This window comes from Puma concolor, chromosome B4 (genome assembly GCF_028749965.1).
Source record: "Puma concolor isolate L17-30 chromosome B4, mPumCon1.1.hap2, whole genome shotgun sequence".
In the NCBI taxonomy this organism is placed as follows: Eukaryota; Metazoa; Chordata; class Mammalia; order Carnivora; family Felidae; genus Puma; species Puma concolor.
This window is the reverse complement of record NC_141673.1, coordinates 143376406-143399555: the sequence shown is the minus strand read 5'-3', so window position 1 is coordinate 143399555 and position 23150 is coordinate 143376406. Positions and strand designations below refer to the sequence as shown.

The window sequence follows — 23150 nt, the reverse complement described above, 5'->3', positions numbered from 1 at the left end:
TAATAGCTGAAAACTTCCCTAACTGGGGGGAGGGAAACAAACATCCACATCCAGGAGACTAGAGAACTCCCATCAAAATCAACAAAATCAGGCCTACACACAAACCTATTGTAAACAAACTTACAAATTATGGTGAGAATAAAGAAAAACTCGTAAAAGCAGCAAAACAGTCCTTAACTTACAAGGGAAGATTCATGAGGCTAGCTATATATTTCTGAACAGAAACTTGGCAAGCCAGAAGTGAGTGACATCACATATTCAAAGTGCTGAATGGAAAAATCAGCGGCCAAGAATACTCTATTCAGCAAGGCTATCTTTCAGGATGAAGGAGACACAGACTTTCCCAAAGAAAAACTAAAGGAGTTTGTACCACTAAACCAGTCCTGCAAGAAATATTAAGAGGGATTCTTTGAGTGGAAAGGGGAGACCAACAGTGACAGTATAGAAGTAGAAGACACAATTCAAGTAAAAAGTGAACATTTCTGGAAAAAAAATCAGTTAAAGAATTCAGAGAAATGGTTTGAAATATAATAACCTCTACCAAAAACCTAGGGAGGAGAAAGTAATGGGTTCAAAGGTAAATGACCATCAACTTAATACAAACTGCTAAATGCAGAAGAGGTTATATAAACACCTAACAGTAACCATATACTAAAACCAGTCATAAATATGCTAAGAATAGAGATAAAGAAATCAAAATATATCAGTAAAGAAAATAAGCAATACATGAAAGAAAGGCAAGAAAGGATCAGAGAAAATCATTAGAAACCACAACAAAACAGGCAATAAAATGGCAATACATATATACATATCAATCAATTTTGAGGGAAATGGAGTGAATGCTCCAATCCAGAGATGTAGGGAGTAAGAATGGATGAAAAAACAAAACAGATTCAGATGCCTACAAGTGACCCACTTTACACCTCAAGAATGATAGTGAGGATAGAGAAACATCACACAAATGAATGTCAAAAGAAAGCTGGAGTAACAATACTTGTATCAGAAAAAAATACACTTAAAAAAAGTACATAATAAGAGACAGAGGAGGACAGTCTGTAACAGTAAATGGTACAATCCAAAAAGAAGATATAACAACTGTAAATATATCCCACAATTTTTTTTTTTTTTTTTAAATTTTTTTTTTCAACATTTATTTATTTTTGGGACAGAGAGAGACAGAGCATGAACGGGGGAGGGGCAGAGAGAGAGGGAGACACAGCATCGGAAACAGGCTCCAGGCTCCGAGCCATCAGCCCAGAGCCCGACGCGGGGCTCGAACTCCCGGACCGCGAGATCGTGACCTGGCTGAAGTCGGACGCTTAACCGACTGCGCCACCCAGGCGCCCCAATATATCCCACAATTAAGTGGGATTTATTCCCAAGCTACAAAGGTGGTTCAATATTCGCAAATCAATCAATGTGATACAATACATCAACAGGAGAAAGGATAAGAACCAGATGATCAGGGAATCTGGGTGGCTCATCCTTTAACAGTCTGAAATCAGCTCAAGTCATGACTTCATGATTCCTGAGTTCATGTCCCGCGTCAGACTCTGTGCTGAAAGCTCATATCCAAGAGCCTCCTTCGAATTCTATGTCTCCCTCTCTCTCTGCCCCTCCCCTGCTCACGCTCTGCCTCTCTTCAAGTTAATAAATGTTAAAAGAAAAGAAGCATACAGTCATTTCAATACATGCAGAAAGGAACATTTGACAAAGTACAACATCCGTTCATGCATGTAACCCCCTAAAGTAGGTTTACAGGAAACATACATTAATGTCATAAAGGTTATCTATGAAAACCCTGCAGTTATAACAGCCTTAATGGGAAAAAGCTGAGAGCTTTTCCTGTAAGGTCAGGAAGAAGACAAGGATGTTTACTCTTACCACTTTTAGTACACAAATTACTGGAACTCCTAGCCACAGCCAGCAGACAAACGAAATGAAACCATTTGCAGATTACATGACACTATATATAGAAAACCCTAAAGAGTCCACCCAATAACTGCTAGAACTGATAAATGAATTCAGCAATGTCACAGTATACAACGTCATCGTACAGAAATCTGTTGCATTTGTAGACAATACAGAAACAGTAGAAAGAGAAATTAAGAAAACAGTCCCATTTACAGTCGTATACCAAAAATAAGATATCTATGAATAAATCTAACCAAAGTGGTGAGCGACCTATACTGTGAAAAGTATAAAACAATGATGAAAGAAATTCAAGATGACACAAAGAAATAGAAGGACATTCCTCACTCACGGATCAGAAGTACAAATATAGTGAAAATGTCTATACTTCCCAAAGCAATTGACAGAATTAATGCAATTTCCATCAAAATACCAACAGCAGTTTTCACAGAACGAGAACAGTCCTAAAATTTGTATGGAACCAAAAAAGACCCTAAGCTTCAGAGTAAACAATCTTAATGTGAAGTGATAATTTTGGATGACACTATGCCTCTGGATCTTCTGCTCCAAAACACAATAACTTAAGCATTTGAACAAACGTTAGACATATCCCAACCAAGGATCATTCTACAAAATACATTCTACAAATGTACCCTCAAAACTTTGCAGAGTATGAAAAACATGGAAAAGTCTAAAAATTGTCATGGCCAAGTGGGGCCTAAGGAGATAGGATGACTGTAATTTGCCAGGTGGGATGATTCTGGGGTAGGAGAGGTTTAACCGCAGCAATCTGAATACAAATATAAACCTTACTTCATACTACCATATCTCTTTGATACATTGATTGTGATCATGTAGCAACCATTATGACATCAATAGTGAGAAAACAGTCTGATGTAGGTGGATACTGAGTATTATCTTCCCAATTTTTTTTTTTTTTTTTGGTAACTAGAAACCCATCATGAAAGAAAAGATTATTAGTAATCATGGTTTTTCAACACATAAGATTATATAACTAGTTCCATTATTAGTTACTAGTGATGGACATGTACCTATTCTTGTTGTTCTTACTATTGTTTAATTTAAATAATAGCATTCATGGTACAGAAAACTGAATGCATGATAAACACTTCATAGAAACATCTACTTTACATATTTTAAGATAATAACGTATGTATATACCACTCTATTATGTGGTATGTAAATTAAGTGTTTTTCTGATCTTGAACGAGCATGTCATTGAATGGCTTTCCATAAAGGTGGTTATGCTAGATCATGAATGATACTCAGATTTTACACGATGTATGTCACATCATGCCTGAATATTGTCAAAAATAAAAACATACACGCAGCCAGATGAAGCATTGTGACTGGCTCACTTACTGTAAAGAACCCTTGCTTTCATATTTTCACGTATATTTTTAGCAGGAATACAAGAGAATCAAATATTTCCAAATCAAAAAGATATTCAAAGACTGGAAGAACGATAGGGAGTTCAAAGGGTTTCAGAAGGATAAGATGTGACCATGAAGGGGGAGTCACAGGCAAGCAGCTTTCTCTGGTCCACACTGACATGTCTGCATGAGGATATGTGACTTGCCAAAGGGTAAGTCCCAGAAGTACCAGAGGGAAAGACAACGCTTTAGAGCGGGGTGACTTGGAAAGGGTGCTTCTGTGCCTAAGTGAGGGTCAGCAACCTGGCTGGGGGTCCCTGCGTCAAAGACTTCAAAAGGCCAGCAGTAACCTATACTCACAAAGATCTTAGTAACATAGATCGAAGTAACTTAGAGCCACAAAGATCTTAGAGCCACAGAGTCGATTTTCAACTATGATTAGGAGATGGTCACAGTTTCACAGGATATGATCTTTGGGCCAGCAGTAGATGCCTAAAATATTATTTAGGGCTATACATTTAATGAAAAAAATGTATGTGTAAAAATTTGGGTTTGGAATGTTAAGAAAAATCACAGGCCCATCATGGAGTTACTTACGTTAAGGCCACATGTCACTAAACCTAATTTCATTCCTGCAGGAATGTAACCTTTAACCAGTCAGCAAAGAATTTCCTAGTCAGTGCTGGAAATTTAACTGATAGATTCCTGCCATTCCCCTCAGAGAGGCAGTCTTGCCTAAATAAGGTATTCCATGCCACTATTTTTTTTTAAGTTTATTCAAGTTAGAGACAGAGAGCACAGGCAAAGGAGGGGCAAGACAACAGGGAAAGAGAGAATCCCACAACCAAGAGGTCATGATCTGAGCCAGTATCAAATGTCAGAAACTTAACCAAGCCATCTAGGCACGCCGAGAATGTGTAGTTTCAAGGGTTAGCATGCTTGGCTGGGATACAGCCATGAGGGCACTGGCCTACTCCTGAAGAGAAGGCAGCCAACAACTTGCAGGCAGATGGCATTGAAACAGTGATCTGTACAACTCCTGGTGCACACACTGGGGGAGATCATACACTCATCTTGGAGAGCATCCCTGAGAAGCAGTGTTCACAATGATGGGACAAAGAGCTAGGACAGAGAAGCTGCGTGGTGCCATTACCCTGCTCTGCACACCCCCTAGCAAAAAAAAAACAAACAACACAGAGCCATCTGCTGGAACCAAGGCAATCCCCACACTGGGTGCCTAAGCTGCTTACGACAACCCCAACTTCCTGTGTCCTGGTGAGACTGGCCTTCAAGGTCATTCAATCTTGCTTCAGTCCCAATGGAGCTGGCCCATTCCCCAGAAGACCAGGGGAAGCCCATGACCATACCACCTCTCTTGACCAGACAGTTATGCAGGGCTTCACTTCTAGTGGCAATCATTTCAAGTCTCACTTAACAAGCAGATTGGAGCAGACCTAGATAAGTCTCACCACATTTGGCCAAGGACCATACATTGCTCATACAACTGGCTTGAAGGATAGTGCAGCCAGAACACAAAACAGTGCATGCAACACACACCACAGACACTCCGTGATGTGCCAGGCCCTGGACACTAGATGATCTCCTCTTTATAAAGCCATTCATCCCAGAGGCAGGTAACATAATGAGCTTTGGTAACAGAGAAGGCAAATACTCAACCAAAATGCCAAGACAAGAGGAATGCATCCCAAATGAAAGAACAAGATAAGGTCATGGCCAGAGAAATGGAAGGAACACTTCCAAACTCATTCTATGAGGCCTCCATGTCCACAAACTGCACAAAGACCCCACCAGAAAGGAAAACTACAGACCAATTTCCCTGATGAACCTGGATGCGAAAATTCTCAACAAAAAGTAGCAAACCGGATCCAACAATACATAAAAAGGATTATTCAGGACAATGAGGTGGATTTTATTCCTGGAATGCACAATAGATTCAATATCTGCAAATCAACTGATGTGATACATCACATTGATAAAGGATAACAACCACATGATCCTCTCAATAGATGCAGAATAAACGTTTGACAAAATGCAGCAGCATCCTTTCTTGGTGAAAAAAAAAAACCTCATGAAAGGAGGGATAGAAGTATCATACCTCAACATGAGAATATCCAGATATGAAATTCCCACAGCTCATATCATCTTCAATGGTGAAAAACTGAGCTTTCCCCCTAAGGTCAGGAACACGACAGGGATGTCCACTCTCAGCACTGTTATTCACCATACTGTTGGAAGTCTTAGCCTCAGCAATCAGACATCAAAAAGAATACAAGGTGTCTAAGTTGGCAAGGAGGAATCAATCTTTCCCTGCTCACAGACACGATACTCTCCGTGGAAAATCCGAACGACTCCACCAAAAAACTTCTAGGATTGATACAGGAATTCAGGAAAGTATCAGAAAATAAAATCAATATGCAGAAGTTGATTGCATTTCAATACACCAGTAATGAATCAACAGAGAAATCAAGGAATTGATGTCATTTACAACTGCACTGAAAACCATAAAATACCCAGGGATAAACCCAACCAAAGAGGGAAAAGATCAGTACAGTTAAAACAATAGAGGGTCTCCTGGGTGGCTCAGTCGGTTAAGTGCTGTCTTCGGTTCTGGGCATGATCCTGCATTTGTGGGATTGAGTCCCTTGATGGGCTCTGTGCTGACAGCTCAGAGTCTGGAGCCTGCCTCAGAGTCTGTGTCTCCCTCTCTCTCTCTGTGTGCCCCCCCCCCATGCGCTCTCACTTGCTCGCTCACTCTCTCAAATATAAACATTAAAAAAATTAAAAGAACCATACAACATCTATAAAATAAGTTGAAGAAGACACAAAGAAATGAAAAAAAAAACATCCCATGCACATGGATTAGAACAAATATTGTTAAAATGTCAATACTATCCAAAGCAATTGACAAATTCAACGTAATTCCTATCAAAATAACACCAGCATTTTTCACAGAGCTAGAGACAACAACCATAAAATTGTATGGAACCAGAAAAGACCCCAAAGAGCCAAAGTAATGTTGAAAAAGAAAAACAAAGATGGAGACATTACAACTCTGGACTTTATGGTGCATTAGAAAGCTGCAATCATCAAGACAGTATGGTATGGGCACAAGAACGGACACATAGATCAAAGGACCAGAATACGGAACCCAGAAATGGAGCCTCAAACATATGGCTGAATAATCTTTCACAAAGCAGGAAAGAATATCCAAAGGAAAAAGAAGAGTCTCTTCAGCAAATGGTACTGGGAAAACTGGACAGTGAGAAGTATGAACCTAGACTATGTTCTTAAACTTCTCTCTCTCTCTCTCTCTCTCTCACACACACACACACACACACACACACACACACACACACACACACACCTCAAAATGGATGAAAGATCTAAATGTAAGACAGGAAACCATCAAAATCCTAGAGGAGAAAACAGGCAACCTACCTCTTTGATCCTGACCGCAACAACTTCTTGCTTGTCATTTCTCCAGAAGCAAGGGCAATAAAACCAAAATAAACTATTGGGACCTCAAGATAAAAAGCTTCTGCACAGCAGAGGACACAATCAGGAAAACTAAAATGAAACTTAACGGAATGGGAGAAGATATTTGCAGGTGACATATCGGATAAAGGATTAGTATCCAAAATCTATCAAGAACTTATCACACTCAACACCCAAAAACCAAATAATCCAGAGAAGAAATGGGCAAAAGACATGAAGAGACACTTTAACAAACAGGACATCCAGATTGGTCACAAGTGAAAAGATGCTCAACCTCATCCCTCATAAGTGAAATACACATCAAAACCACAATGAGATATCTCCTCACGCCTATCAGAATGGCTAAAATTAACATCTCAGGAAACAACAGATGTTGGCAAGGATGCAAAGGGAAAGCTTTTGCAATGCTGGTGGGAATGCAAAATGGTGTAGCCACTCTGGAAAATAGTATGGAGATTCGCTACAAAAACCAAAAATAGAACTGCACTAGGACCCAGCAATTGCACTACTAGGTATTTACACAAAGGATACATTAATGCTGACTCCAAGTGGCACATACACTCCAATGTTTATAGCAGCATTATCAACAATAGCTACATTATGCAAAGAGGCCAAATGACCATTGACAGATGAATGGATAAAGAAGAGGTGATATATTCATACAATGGAATATTACTCGGTGATCAAAAGGAGTGAAATGTTGCTATTTGCAACAACGTGGAGTGAACTGGACTTCATTATGATAAGCAAAATATGTCAGAGAGAGACACACATCATATTAAATTCCACAGATGAGAGATTTCATAACACTGAAGAACATAGTGAAAGGAAAGCAAAAATAAGATATAAACAGAGATGGAGTCAAACGATAAGACACCGTTAAATAGAGGGAAGAAGCTCAGGGTTCCTGGAGGGTTACTGAATAGGGGTATGGGCTAAATGGGTGATGGGCATTAGAGACAGCACTTGGGATGAGTACTGGATATATTTTGTAATTGACGGATCAATAAATTCTTATCCTGAAACTGTATTCCACTATAAGGTAACTAACTTGGGCTTAAATTTTAAAAAAGAAAAAATATTAAAAATAAGAAATATACTACCAGTCAAAAGAAAAGAATATATAAATCGGGCTCTTTTAGTGGAAATGAAAGAACCAAAATTGTTACAGACAAAGGATCAGAGAAAACATCAAGATACAATGGTAAAACAACTAGTAGGGCACTAAATATATACCTATCAATAATAACTCTAATGTAAATCGACTAAATGCTCCAATCAAAAGACATTGGATAGGGTGACAGAACGGACCAAAAAAAAAAAAAAAAAAAAAAAAAGGAAAAGAAAAGAAACAAACAAAAAAAAACAAGGCCTATCTAGATGCTGCCTACAAAGCCTTATTTGGACTTAAGTCACCTGCAGATTTAAATTGAGGGAATGAAAAAACATTTTTCATGCCAATAATATCAAAAGAAACCCAGTACCAATACTTATATCGGGCAAAAAAACTTTAAAATCGAGACTGCAGTTTGGTACCCTTTAGGTCAATACCTAGTAGTAAAATTGCATGCACCCAATATTTATAGAAGCTTTATCAACAGCAGCTAAATTTTGGAGAAAGCCCAAGTATCCATCAAGTGATGAAGGTACAAAGAAGTTGTGGGGTCTGAGTATGTGTGTGTCTGTGTATATATTCATACATACATACATACATACATACATACATACATACATATGTATATACAATCAAATATGTCTCAGCTTCAAAAAGAATGAAATCCTGCCATTTGCAACGATGTGGATGGATCTAGAATGTGTTATGCTAAGTGAAATATGTCAATCAGAGAAAGACAAATAATGATTTCACTCATGTGGAATTGAAGAAAAAAAACAGATGAAAACATGGGAAGGGGGCAGGAAAAGAGAAGAGTGGTAATAAACCACATGTGTCTCAATGACAGAGAAAAAAAAGTGAGGGTTCATGGAGGGAGATGGGTCAGCTCTGGGCTAGATGGGGGACCTGTATTAAGAAGAGCACTTGTTGTGATGAGCGCTGGGTGTTGTATGTAAGGGATGAATCAGTGAATTCTACTCACGAATCCGAGAATGCACTGTATGTCAACTAAGACTTAAATTTAAAAAAATAAAGCTGTAACAAGAGATGAAGATGAACACTATCTCATACTAAAGGGGACAACCAAACAAGAAGATCCAATGCTTGTAAATTTTGATCCGCAACATGCAACCACCAAGTATATAAAACATTTAACAACAACCATAAAAGAACTCATTTATAATAATATAACGATATTAGAGGACTTTAACACATAACTCACATCGATGGACAGAACCTGTAAACAGAAAATCAACAAGGAAACAATGGCTTTGAATCACACACTGGACCAGATGGGTTTAACAGATATATTCAGAACACTCCATACTAAAATGACAGAGTACACATTCTTTTCAAGTGCACATGGGGCATTCTCCATAATTGATCACATTCTAGGTCACAAAGCAGGCATCAACAGGTACCCAAAGACAGAGATCAGACCAAGCATCTTTTCTGACCACAAAGCTAAGAAACTGGAAGTTAACCACGTGCACACACACACACACACACACACACACACACACACACACACACACTAAGGGGGAAAGGCCACAAATAAAGGGAGGTTAAATAACATGCTACCAAATGAATGGGTCAAACAGGAAATCAATGAGAAAATACACCAAAACTAATGAAAATGAAAATACACTGGTAAAAATATTTGGAATGCGGCAGAAGCAGTCTATGATGGAAGTATATAGCAGTACAAGCCTACCATAAAGAGCAAGAAAAATCCCAAACAATCCTAACTTATAACTAAAGGAATGAGAAGAACAGCCGAAGGAAGGAAATAATAGAGATTAAGGCAGAAATAAGGAATATAGAAACCAAAAAGACACTAGACCAAATCAATGAAACCAGGGGCTGGTTCCTTGAAAATAGTAATTAACATGAAAACCTCCTAGGCAGAGTTTTCACAAAGAAGAAGGAAAGGACTCAAGTAAATAAAATCACAAATAACACAGGAGAAGTAACAGTCAACACCACAAAAATAGTTAGAAGATAATATTATGAAAATCTATATGCAACAAATTGGACACTCTGAGAAAAATGGAACAATTCCTAGAAACACACAAACTACCAAAACTGAAACGGGAAGATACATAAAATCTGAAAACAGAAATAAATCAGTAATAAAAAAATTTCCCCCCAACACAAGAGTTCAGGGACAGATGCCTTCACTAATGAATTCTACCATCCATTTAAGGAAGAGATAATATGTATTCTTCTCGAATTATTACAAAAAATAAAAAAAGAAGGAAAACTTACAAATTCATCTTATGAGGCCATCGTTACCCTGATACCAAAACCAGTTAAAGTCTCCACTAAAAATGAAGCCTCCTCTGTGGCTCGGTGGGTTTAGTGTCCAAATCTTAATTTTGGATTAGGACATTATCTTGCAGCGCATGGGTTCGAGTCCCACGTTTGACTCTGTGCTGACAGTGTGGAGCATGGCCAGGATTCTCCCTCTCCCTGTCTCTCTGCCCCTCCCTCACTTTTATGTACTCTATGTCTCTAAGTAAATAAATATTTTAAATGTTAAAAAAATTTAAAATAAAACTACAGACCAATATCCCGATGAATATGTATGCATGAATTCACATCAAAATACCTTCAAATTAAAGTCAATAATACATTAATAGAATCATTTACCATAATCAAGTGGGATATATTCCCGGACTGCAAGGGTGGTATGTGAATGTGGAACCACATTCACAGATCAATCAACATGATGCACCACAGTAATAGAAGAAAGGATAAGAACAATATGATGCTTTCAAGACATGCAGGAAAACGATTTGACAAAATGTCACATCCATTCACGATAAAACCCCCTAGCAAGTATATTGGGACTCAACCTACTTGCAAATAATAAAGGTCATCTATGAAAAACCCACAGCTCATCTCATCCTCAATGGGGAAAAATCGAAAGTTTTTCTTCCAAGGTCAGGGACAAGACAGGGATGATCCCTCTCACCACTGTTATTCCACATAGTACTGTAAGTTCTAGCCACAGCAATCAGACAACAAAAAGAAATAAGAGACATCCAAATTGGCAAGGAAGAAATAGAACTTTCACTATTTGGAAATGACATGATGCTCTCTATAGAAAACATGAAAGACTCCCCCCAGAATTGTTAGAATTGATATATGAATTCGACAAATCAAAATATACAGAAATCAGTGTACATAAATCTATTGCATTTCTGTAGACAAATAATGAATTAACAGAAAGAGAGTGTAAGGGATCAATCCCATTGACAGGTGCACCAAATAACCCAAGATACCTGGAATAAACCTAACCAAAGAGGTAAAAGATCTGTACTCTAAAGGCTGTGAAACACTGATGAAAGAAATGGAAGAGGACACAAAGAAAAGGAAATACATTTCATGTTCATGGATAGGAAGAACAAAATACTGTTAAAAGGTCTACACCCCACAAAACAATCTACACATGTAATGAAATCCCTATCACACAAACAAAACATTTGTCACAGAACTTGAACAAATAGTCCCAAAATATGTACAGAGTGACAAAGACCCCAAACAGCCAAAAGAAATTGAAGACCAAAACTAAAGCTGGAGACATCACGCTTCTAGACTTTAGGTTATATTACAAAGCTATACTGAACAGAACAGTATGGTACTGGCAACCAACAACAACAACAAAAACACAGACCAATAGAATGGAAACCCAGACATGAACTCATACATATATGGTCAATTAATTCTCAACAAAGCATGAAAGGATATACAATGGGGGGAAAAGATACTCTTGGGACACATGTGTGGCTCCACAGCGTGTGACTGTGGATTCAGCTCCGATCATGATCTCAGGGCAGTGCAGAGCATGCGTGGGATTCTCTCTCTCCATTTCTCTCTGCCCCTCTTCTGCATTCTCTCTCTCTCTCTCTCTCTCTCTCTCAAAAATAAATACATAAACTTAAAAAAAAGTCTCCTCAACATGTGGTTTTGGAAAAACTAGACAGCAACCTGCAAAACAAAACAAAAATACAAACGGACCACTTTCTTACAACATACACAAAAAAAATCCAACATGAATAAAGAACTATGTGTGAAACCTGAAACCATAAAAATCCCAGAGGATACCTAACACAGGCAGTATCTTATTTGACACTGGCTGTACAAACATCTTTGTTAGATATATCTCCTGAGGTAAGGGAAACACAAGCAAAAATAATGGGGCTTCATAAAAATAAAAAGCTTCTGTCACAAAGGAAATAATCAACAAAACTAAAACACCAACAGAATAATATTTGTAAACGACATCTGATAAAGGGTTACTGTCCAAATTATATAAAGTTATACAGCACCCAAAAATGAGAAATCCAATTAAAAATGGGCAGATGACATGAATGGACATTTTCCCAAGGTGACATAAACATAGCCAAGAGACACATGAAAAGATGCTCAGCATTACTCATCTTCAGGGAAATACAATTCAAAAGTACAACAAGACAACACGTCACATCTGTGAGAATGACTAAAATCAATGAATGATGAAACAGCAGGTGTTGGCAAGGATGTGGGGAAAGAGAAACCCTCTTGCATTGTGAGAAGGAATGCAAACTGGTGCAGCCACTCTGGAAAACATCATGGAGATTCGTCAAAAAAAAAAATGGAAATAGAACTATGTTACGATCCAGCAATTTCACTACGAGGTATTTACAGAAAGAATACAAAAATAATTCTTCAAAGGGATACATGCACCATGAGTTTACAGCAGCATTTTCTACAAAAGCCAAATTACAGAAACTGACCAAGCATCCATCAACTGATGAATAAACTGAGATGTAGTATATGGAATGTAATATTATTCAGCCATAAAAACATGAAATCTTGTCATTTTCCACGAGGTGGATGGAGTGAGAGAATGTTATGCTGGGTGAAATAAGCCTGTCAGAGAAACACAAATACCAGATGATGTCACTAACACATGGAAATGAAACAAAACAAAGTGGGGGGGGGGGGAGGAGACTCTTAACTAGAAAACAAGCTGAGGGGTTCCACAGTGAGGTGGGGGAATGGATGAAACAGCTGCTGGGGATTAAGAAGTGCACCTGGGATGAGCACCAGGTGACGCATGGAAGTGCTGCTCTATATTGTACACCTGAAACTAGTATTACACTGTATGTTTACTAAGTTCAATTTAAAGTAATAGATAACATAAGGTTAAGACACCTACCTACCAGGTTTTCTGTAGTTTTCAATCACTTCATTAGGTTGGAAAAATAACCATACATTTTTTAAAAAGCATGTATGATGTGGGGGACAGTTTGTGCCCTTACCTCGGTCTCTGGTTCCAGCAGGACTTGGAAAGTGGGTCCCAGCTCATTCTTCTACAAGGTCCTGAGACGAACATTTCGTGTATTCAAGTCCTAACGGAATGCAGCTCCCGTTCTTCTGAATTTCTCTCAGGGTTTCTTCCCGGAAACAAGCCTGAATCTGGAACAAACCATCAACTGCATCTATGAGGTGATGTCGTGGAACCCCGCAATCCACGAGTCCTTTAGTAAAATACGACTTGTTCAAATACTGTCCAGGAAGTTGAGGAATGAAACACGGGAACAACCCAGGAAATGCAAGGGCCTGTGCTGTTTAGCAACCATCATGCCCAGGGAAGCCACCCAGCGCCCCCTCCTCAGCACTCAGTACAACAAGGCAGCTTCTCTCTGGCGACTCAGGAGATGCCAAGTTGCTTCAAAGCTCCCAAGGTCTCCCCTGGGGCCGGCGGCAGAACCCGCTGGAAACACAGCTCTGCTCTCTGTCCTGAGACAGCGGTAGAGGCCCTGTGTGCTCTGGGAGCAACAGCAGCCCTTCCTGCTCTGAAGTGCCCTGGGTCAGAAGAGCCGATGGTGCGCCCTCTGCTGGCCATTACTGCCTAGGCAGAGGAGCCCGCCCCTCCGGGTCTGTGGTGCTTGAGCTCTCTCTGCTGGCTACCATGGGAATTCCTGCAATGTTGAACGCCCTGGTCCCTCAGCTGAGGGACTGAAGGTGCTCTGGGCAACTCCGCCTGTTCTCCACAATGGAAAGGGTCTTAGTGACAGGGTCTGCGACACAAAGAAATCTTTTCCTTCTCCTTTTTTTTTTTTTGAGTGAAGAATGAAACAGAATTTATTAACATAATGACATCATTTGTAATGTTTTAAGCAATGTCCACAGAAAAATAGACCGCCAATTTACACATGCTGAGCAAGTAATTGTGTTTACCACCAGAGTATTTAGGTTAGATAAAGAATTGACACCTTTGAGAGAGAGATAACTGCTTCCAGCTATGGAACGAATGAGTCCTAGGGATACAAGAGACAGCCAATGGAATAGAGTCAATCCTGTAATAATATTGTTGCATGCTTTCACAGGATAGCTACACTTGTGCTGAAATACAACATAATTTATAGACACATGGAATGACTACAATGTATGCCTAAAACTAATACAACAAATGTGTGAAGAATATTTCAATGAAAAGTTGACATCCTTTACACTATCTTTATCTTTTTTTGCCAATAAACTATCATTCCTGGGGCGCTTGGGTGGCTTAGTCAGTTAAGCGTCCGACTTCCCCTCAGGTCATGATCTTGCAGTCCATGAGATTGAGCCCTGCGTCAGGTTCTGTCCTGACAGCTCAGAGCCTGGAGCTTGCCCCAGATTCGGTGTCTCCTGCTCTCTCCCCCCTCCCTCCCTCAGGCTCTCTCCAAAAAAGAAAAACAGAAACATTATAAATTAAAAAAAATCATTCCTAATTTAGAATCTGTGAAATTCCATTGATACTAGATTCTCTAACATCACCATCTTGATGTTGAGAGCTTATCTGAATAGTCACTAATAATATCTTTGATGACCCATATGTGACAGGGTCAGAATGCAACTTACAGGGAGCTACACATCTGTTATGAATTTACTGTAGGTATCCTTGGCTAATATTTCCAATGAAATGTGCTTTAGGGATACAGATGTATGAAATAATGTCCATCAGTCATATAGGTCAAATTCCTATAGGACCATTCATTATGCCTTCAATTACTAATTGCCATCTCTTCAAAATTAAAAGAAAGCTGGGACAAGAAAATGTCTTTGAATTTGATGTAAGAGAAGACTATGGTGTTTTAAAAGGTTCACCTACCATCTGGCATCCTCAGTTTCGCAGAGGACAGGAAGATAAAAACCCACGATCTTGATGCACACCGCTAGCTCCAGAGGGAGAATATGGACCTTCTTGTCAAATACTTTTTATCAATATCAGCAGTTCAACTCTGCCAGGTCCAGACTGCTGGACCTGGGGGCAACACAATGCCTGATGCCCGGGTTCAGAACATGAGGAAGACCAGCTGGTAGGGAGCGGCGGGGAAATCCAACAGGGCCTGGGGCAGTGAGGGAGATGGGTCCGGGTTCCCTCCCCACAGGGCGGCTCTAGTGTTTACCTGCCAAAGAGCAGCACACTCTCCCTCAAGACATCCCTCTCCATGACAGAAAATGAGGCTGTGACCCCACAATTCCAGGAGAAATGAGGGATACCCATCTTTTCAAATGCAATAGCCTCTGCAAAGCTTGGCCCCAGGGATGTTGGAGTCTTGGAGTCAGACAACACTGATGCCCATGATACCTGCCATTTCTGCCCCAGCACTCAGAGACACTTCATACATCCCCTCTCCCCTGGCCCATCTCACCCCATCCACATTCCTGGACCAGGTCTCTACTTTCTCCTTGTACTTCCTCTTTGTCTCTGTTTCTCTCTAACCACATCTCTCTCTATTTCTTCCTTTCACTCTCTAGGACTTGCCCAATTCCCCTATTACAAATTCAATGTCTCTCTCCCTGCCTGTCTCTTTCTCCACCTCTCCCCAGGCTTCAGGATATCTGCTTTGTGCATGCAGCCCTGTCCAGGAGAACAGGGCACTCCTGTCTCTCCCTCTCTCATGTCTTGTTTTGTCCCAGGCCCTGATCACAATGGAGGAGAATCCCCTGTACAGCAGCTGCTCATGTTGACATTTGCTAGAGCAATGCTGGCAGCATGTGGACAGCCAGACATTTACCCTTGGTGGCTAATCCATGACCCAAAAGCTTCTAGAGGGCTGGCTGCTTCCCTAAGCTGGGAGGAAAAAGGGGCTCAGAGGTTTCGGGGTGCCTGGGGCAAAGTGGATTGGCTTGGCCGATGTAGAAGGAGCCATATGCTTACCCACAACTCTCCTGGGTGGTGTCCAAGGAACCTATCTCAGACCATGGAACTCTGCCCTCCAGATCCCTCAATAAGGCAACGGGGGAAGCTTTGTGGGACATCATGGGGGACATCATGTGGGACTCACCACAAAAGCTGCGCCATTTGCCCCCTTGAGGCCACCTAGATTGGTGCTATTGGGGGAAGCTGGTAAGGTGCACAAGGGCACAAGAGCTGAGTTAATGCAGGGCCTCCTTACCGGTCTCCTGAATCCATTCCTCACCATCGGAAGAGACCCTTTCCTGGAGACAGATACCTGCCCTCCTCATCAACTAGCACGCACGCTATGTGCTCATGAGTATCTATCTATAGATATAACAACCACCACCAGATCTCCCTAAAGGATGTATCCAACTCCTCAGATGGAACTATAGGTCCCTTCCAGGCATTACAACCCAAAGAATGATCTGTCTTCTTCCACCAATCCTGTACATACTATGTGTTGGCTGACTGCATATACAGGAACCCCAAAGTATACGCTTGATGGGGAATGAGTGTTGATTTTCCTGGAAGCTGACGCTGACACAGAAACACAACTGTGACAAGTGTATTAGGGGACATTAGGAAGGACAAAGTAGAGTGGACAGGGTGGGCAGGGAAAGCATTCAGACCAAGGGGCAGATTAGACACCATCTCTAAATATATAATAACCATAGCTGGTTTGTAATGGTTCAGTGTCCTCTCCAAATTTCAAACGGATTGTCCTCTACGTCAAAGTGATTTTGACTTATTGCAAAGGGATCTTCTGTTCTTCTCTATGCATTTTGTCTTCTACAATACACCTGTGGCCTTGGATGAGCACATATTTGTGTGGCTGCATTTGTATGTATACCTCAGATCTTAGATGTAGATGCCTGAATATACACATTCTCATTCTTATCTTTTCCTTCTTTGTAAAGTAGGACCTGAATTTTAATAGAAAAAACACAGGGGTCTTTGTTGTATCTTTTGAAACAGGAATTGCCAATCTCCCAACCTCAGGCATTATATACTTAGTTTCATGAAACTGAATGAACATCTGTTGATGATCTTCTGTGTGCAGATACATTCATTTCCACCCTGACAAGGGTGAATGCCCACTCATCCCATACATTTTACAAATTCCTTATGTGCTTAACCACCTCTTCATCGCACTGACCTCAGAGACCAACATTGTTCCTGCTTCTCAGATTACAATGCTGAGGCTCTGAGATGGCCCCACTGAGAGCTGGCATTAGGGCTGAGACAGCAGGATCACAGGCAGTGCCTCTGAAAATTGTGAGGGAAGTTTCAGAGATGCACACCTTCATGCAGGGTCATGACAGTAGGTTCAGGGGTGCAGTGACAAGATTCCAGCAGGGACGTTTCCTGGTCAACCCTGATTTCCCTCCTAAGAGTCTGATTCAGGCTGAAGGCCAAGGAAGCCACACAGATAATCTACAACCTTTCATCACATTTAGTCTCACAGAGGCACATGAACTTAGGCAGACAAGCATCCCATAAGAACCAAGGAAAACTACAAATCTCCAGGGCATTCTTTCACAAGGATCCAGAATCTTCAGGAGAACCTCCAAGAGAAACAACAGTCTTTATTTAGATAATGAACTAGGTGCACTTTGGCCACAATGACATTTCAGAGATGATACCTGCATGAACCATCCTTGAACCCATACAGCAGCCCTGTGTGGATGCCACTCTGCGCTCACTATCCCTGCCCAGGTTGTGGGCCCTGCCACAAATGGCCTCCAACTCCATCTCACTGAGTCCAACACCCTCCTCTCTGTACCATCTCAGCTCTCCCTTCTCATGCACAGTCTCCAATTCCTTTCCATGAGTTTCATGTCTCCGTCTCTTGTACTTGAGGACCCATTACTGGAGCTGCCATTATTGTAGACCAGAAGCTCCATGTAATTTAACGCATGTGACTCTCTCCCCATTAGGACAGTTGAAGCCCCTGATGGTAAGGGTTTGCCTCATCTCTCACAGAGCCAGGGACATGGACTGTGTGCTGGGCACATCTGGAGAACTGATATGCCTGCTTTTCTATTAAAAGACTCTTTCCTTCTCCACAAAGGATATATGCAGCCCAGTTCAGTAATGGAAATGACACAGCCCAACATATGTATGTCCTGAGAAACTTGAGGAATCTTAACAATGTCCTCATCCAGCAGCACCCTTGCATTACAAAGCGTGTGAGGCCATCTCTACATCTTCTCAAAGACTCAACAACATAGAAGCTGAACATGCTGAACATGTCAACTCATACAGCTCAGTTCATCTCACAAATAGTCGAGGTGGAGGTGGTGGGTCCTGTCCCACCATCAAGGAGCTGGAGGCAGCCCATAGAGCCCATGAACCGTGATAAATTGTATCTGTGCAGGGTGGACCTGGGAAAGAATGAGGTCCTCTTGCATCCATAGTGACCTACAGAAGTGACAGCTGTGTTGGTATGACAGACAGAAGCAGAACGCCCATAGGAGCTGAAACATAATGAAGCAGGTGTCATCACCTGGCCCCTTGTTCATTCATGGGTTCTAGTAGAACAGAGCATCAGTGTCAGAATACTCTACACTTCTATGAGGTCCCACCTATATCCTGAAAGTACCAGATGCCACAAGGAAAAACGACTGTCGCCACACGTCACTGCCCATGTTTAAGAATGCAGAAAGCCAAGGAGTCCTGTTCTAGAAGATTGATGGCAGTAATGCCAGTCTAATAAAGGAACGTATTCCAGAGAGGCAAGCATCTGTGTCCAGGATCCCTCTGGTGTCCTCTTCCACCAGATCTGCAGACTTTTTCTTTTCACATTGAGAACAGACAGAATATGAAGGAATGAAAGAAATGACCAGAACCACACAGGGATCCAGGGCCACCCCAAGGTCAAAGCTCTACCTACGATCCCATGCCTGTCCTCACTCTGCTTCCCTCCCTTACAAACACATCTTCTGTGCAAGGCCACGGAGACCTCTGAGGAGATGGGGATTCCTGGAGTCCAGCATTGGGGCCTGGATATGAGTTTTCTGAGGGAAACACATTACCTGTGCATATTCATTGGTCTCAAGTATGTTTATCTTAATTCACAGGTAATTCAGCTTTTAAATACAATATGAGTTGCAGAGCTATTTTGTGCCATTGTAAAAGGGAGGTAGAAATTCTACATAAAAGAATGAACACAAACATGTCTCAATTTCAGGTGGAAAACTCCCATAAGGTATCATGAGACATAGTACCAATTACAACTGCTCCCGGGACACAAGAGAACCTACTCATATAAACACAACTGAATAACTCTGTGAGGTATTGGCCCTGCAGGTAATCACTGATTCTCTGCAGCTCCACGTACATTTTTTATTACACGTGCCACTTCTGAAAATTCAGAGTATTTCCACCTAGGGGACAACTGGAGAAATTCTCTATCGTACATTTACCAACACAGAAGGACCAGTAATGAATTCTGAAATTTTTCTAAGAACCCTCAGCACTGCACAAAGCACACAATATAATGTTGGAAAGAGTTTTTATCTATTCCAGTCATGAGGCTCATAGCAGACATTCTGAACACATTCATGGCCTACACTGAAATAGGAAAAAATGAAAATAATCAGGATAATCCTGTGTAAAGAAGGTGTGGAAGGAGTCAGACGCTCCAGAAGACTTGAGGGTGCGGTGAAGTGTCATCCTCCTCAAGTTATTTCCACAAACACTAAGTGAGAGCCACGTGGTCCTCAGCCTCTATGCACTTGTGGCGTCCAGAGGCACTAGCTAACATGATGATGTTACATTGGAGAAGCCTGGAGGCTTGTGAGGACGTAAATCAAACAGTAAAGACACCAGAGGAAAAAAAAAACAAAAACAAAACAAAAAAAAAAACAAAAAACAGACAAGGCCAGATAAAAGTTTCCAGAAAGTATTGCAACTGAAACTGGCAACAGAATTTACCTTGTCTTTTTCTGCATCCTTGGTAGAGACACAACTGATATTTCCCATTGGAGCTGCATTGCGTCTTATGTCTCATAAAGGATGGAGGTGGATGGAGGTTGATTCTGACTTGCATAGACTATGTGGAAGAAAAACAAACTATCCGCCACATGTTTCATTATATTCAACTCATTCACACTCTCGGGTCCCTTACCAGGGAAAGAGCATTTTCCACGTGCCTCGGGTGACCCTTGAGGACAAGAGGGAGATCTGATCCTGTCTCTTGAGGAAGGTTTACAGGGCCCTGGTTCAGGTGTTTTTATAACTAATCAAGCAGCTGTGAACAGCTCAGGTCTCAACTCGCTAGAAAGTATGTTAGGGGTGTGTTTCATCCGTCAGAGAGCCCAGCACATGGTCTCTGTACAAGCTACATCCTAGGGAATGCTATGTCTGTCAGCATGTATAAGGCCTCTTTCCTTCTCTATCAGAGACATGTGTTGCCCAGCTCACTATGTGGAAATGACTGCCCATTTCATGCATGTCCTGAGAAACTTGAAGAACATTACAACGTCCTCACTCAGGCTGACCTGAAAGCCCTGTGGTGCCATCACTGCATCTCCTCCAAACACATAACAAGTAAAAGACACAACGTGTTTTATAAGTCAACTCATACTGGTCATATCATCTTTCCACATGGTGGAGGAAGAAGGTGAGGTCCCAGAGGACCCCAGTTTGGAGAAGGTGGGGGTGGTCCAAAGCCCATGGGTGGTGATAAATGTCAGCCTACGGGGTATGACATGGAGGGCACATCTGGGAAAGGAGGAAATATCCTGGAAACCACGTGGACGTGCAGGACAAAAAATAAACTTTTAAGATGTGTTAGGGCAAAAGGTGAAAAATCCAACACCAACACCAACACTAACATACCTGAACCCCAATGAAGCCGAATGGCACCTGTCTCCTTCCTCTCCACCTGGTTTCAACAGGGCAGCATCAGTGCTTCTAAACTCCACCCTTCCCACTGGGTCCCACCTAGAATTTCTAAGAGTTGGAGGAGGCAAAGCAGTGCATTGCTGGCAGCATGGTACTAGCTGTGTCTGTATATGTGGGGAAGGAAGTGGCTAGTCTTAAAGGATCAGAGGGATAATTCCAGACTACTAAAGAAAGTCTGTTCCACACACACAGTCTTCTATGTCCAGGACTACTCTCCACCCAGCCCTTCACCACCTCAACAGCTCCGTCTTGGCATAGTAAGAGCTGTAACAATGAGGAAGAATTTTGTTTCCTTACTATTCATTTACATCTTTAATCCATTTCAAGTTAATTCTTGGAGTGGTATAACATAAGGTGCTAAGCTTTATTCTTATGCACGTGTATATCCAATTTTCCCAGCCCCAGTTATTCAAGAGACTACCCTTCTCCACTGTGTATTCTTGACTCCCTTGTCAAATACTAGTTGACTGTTCATGCAAGGGTTGAGTTTGGGCTCTCAATTTCCGTTCCATTGTCTTGTGTGTGTGCTTATGCCAGTGACATAACTGATTTGTGTTAGAATGCAGATTGAAATCGAGAAGTGTAATGCCTCCTATTTTGTTCTTTCTTGCGTTGGCTACTTGGGGTCTTTTTGTGGTTCCAAATACATTTTAGGATATGTTTTTCTAATTGCATAAAAATTGCATTGGAGTCTTGATAAAGATTGCACTGAATCTCTAGATGGCTTTGGGTAATATGGACATTGTATCTATATTAATTCCTCTGAAAGACAGACGTGGGAAGGCTTTTCACTGACTTGTGTGTTCTCCTGTTTCTTTCATCCAAATTGAATTTCTTCCATTTCAGTACACGGGTGTTATAGTTTTCTGTAGAGAGATCTTTCACTTCCTTGGCTAAATTTATTCCTATACAGTTTATTGTGTTTGATGCTATTGTAAATGGATTGTTTTCTTTTCTTCTTAGATAATTTGGTTAGTGTATAGGAAAGCTACAGAATTTGATATAGTGACTTTCTAGTTTGGAACTTTAATGTATTTCTTGATTAGATATTAACAAGTTCTTTTACACTGAAATTTATTTCATTCTTTTACCTTATTAAAAAAATCATGTTATTTGGGAATAGCTGATACAGTATGTTACATTAGTTTCAGATGAACAACATAGTGATTGGACAAGTGTATACATTCTGCTACGCTAACACAGGTGTAGCTACAATCTGTCACCATGCATCACTATTCCAGTACCATTCTCAATGTTCCCTATGCTATATCCTCTATCTGTAATTTATTATTCCATAACCAGAAGCCTGCATCACCCAATCCCCTTCACATATCTAGGGCATCCTTGTCTTGTTCCTGATCTTAGAGGACAATCTTTCACAATTTCACTATAGAGTATGATGTTAGATATGGGCTTCACATACATGGCCTTTCTTATGTTGAGATGTTCCCTCTATGGGGAATTTTTAAAGAGTTTTTTTTAGAACAAATGGATACCAAATTTTCTCAGAACTTTTTTTTTGTGTCTATTGACATAGTCACAGCAGTTTTCTTTTTAATTTTTAAAATGTATGGGGCGCCTGGGTAGCTCAGTTGGTTGAGCGTCCGACTTGATTCACGTCATGATCTCATGGTCTATGGGTTTGAGCCCCGCATCAGGCTCTGTGCTGACAGCTCAGAGCCTGGAGCCTGCTTTGGATTCTGTGTCTCACACTCTCTCTGCCCCTCCCCTGATCATGCCCTGTCTCTCTCTCTCTCTGTCTCTCTCTCTCTGTCAAAAAAAAAAAATAAAATAAACATTAAGAAAAATTTTAAAAATGTATTTATTTTATTTACTTTAAATTTATTTATGTATTTCTTTAGTATATATTTTTCAAGTTTTTATTTAAATTCCAGTTGGTTAACATACAGTGTAATGTTAGTTTCAGGTATACAATGTAGTCATCCATCACTTACATACAACATCCAGTGTTCCTCACTACTAGCGCCCTCCTTAGCTGATCACCCATTTAAACCATCCCCCTGCCCACCTCCCTTCTAGTAATCCGCCGTTTGCTATTTATAGTTGAGTCTGGTTTCTGGATGGTTTT

At 40.9% G+C, this 23150-nt stretch overlaps 1 long non-coding RNA gene across 1 annotated transcript in view; it reads right to left on the bottom strand.

Moving 5' to 3' along the window:
* LOC147579578 (uncharacterized) overlaps nucleotides 1-23150 on the bottom strand; it is a 55864-nt gene that overhangs the window by 10477 nt on the left and 22237 nt on the right. The window contains exon 2 of the long non-coding RNA XR_015254093.1: nucleotides 13245-13401. This is a non-coding gene — a long non-coding RNA (uncharacterized LOC147579578). The remainder of the gene's footprint in view (nucleotides 1-13244; nucleotides 13402-23150) is intronic.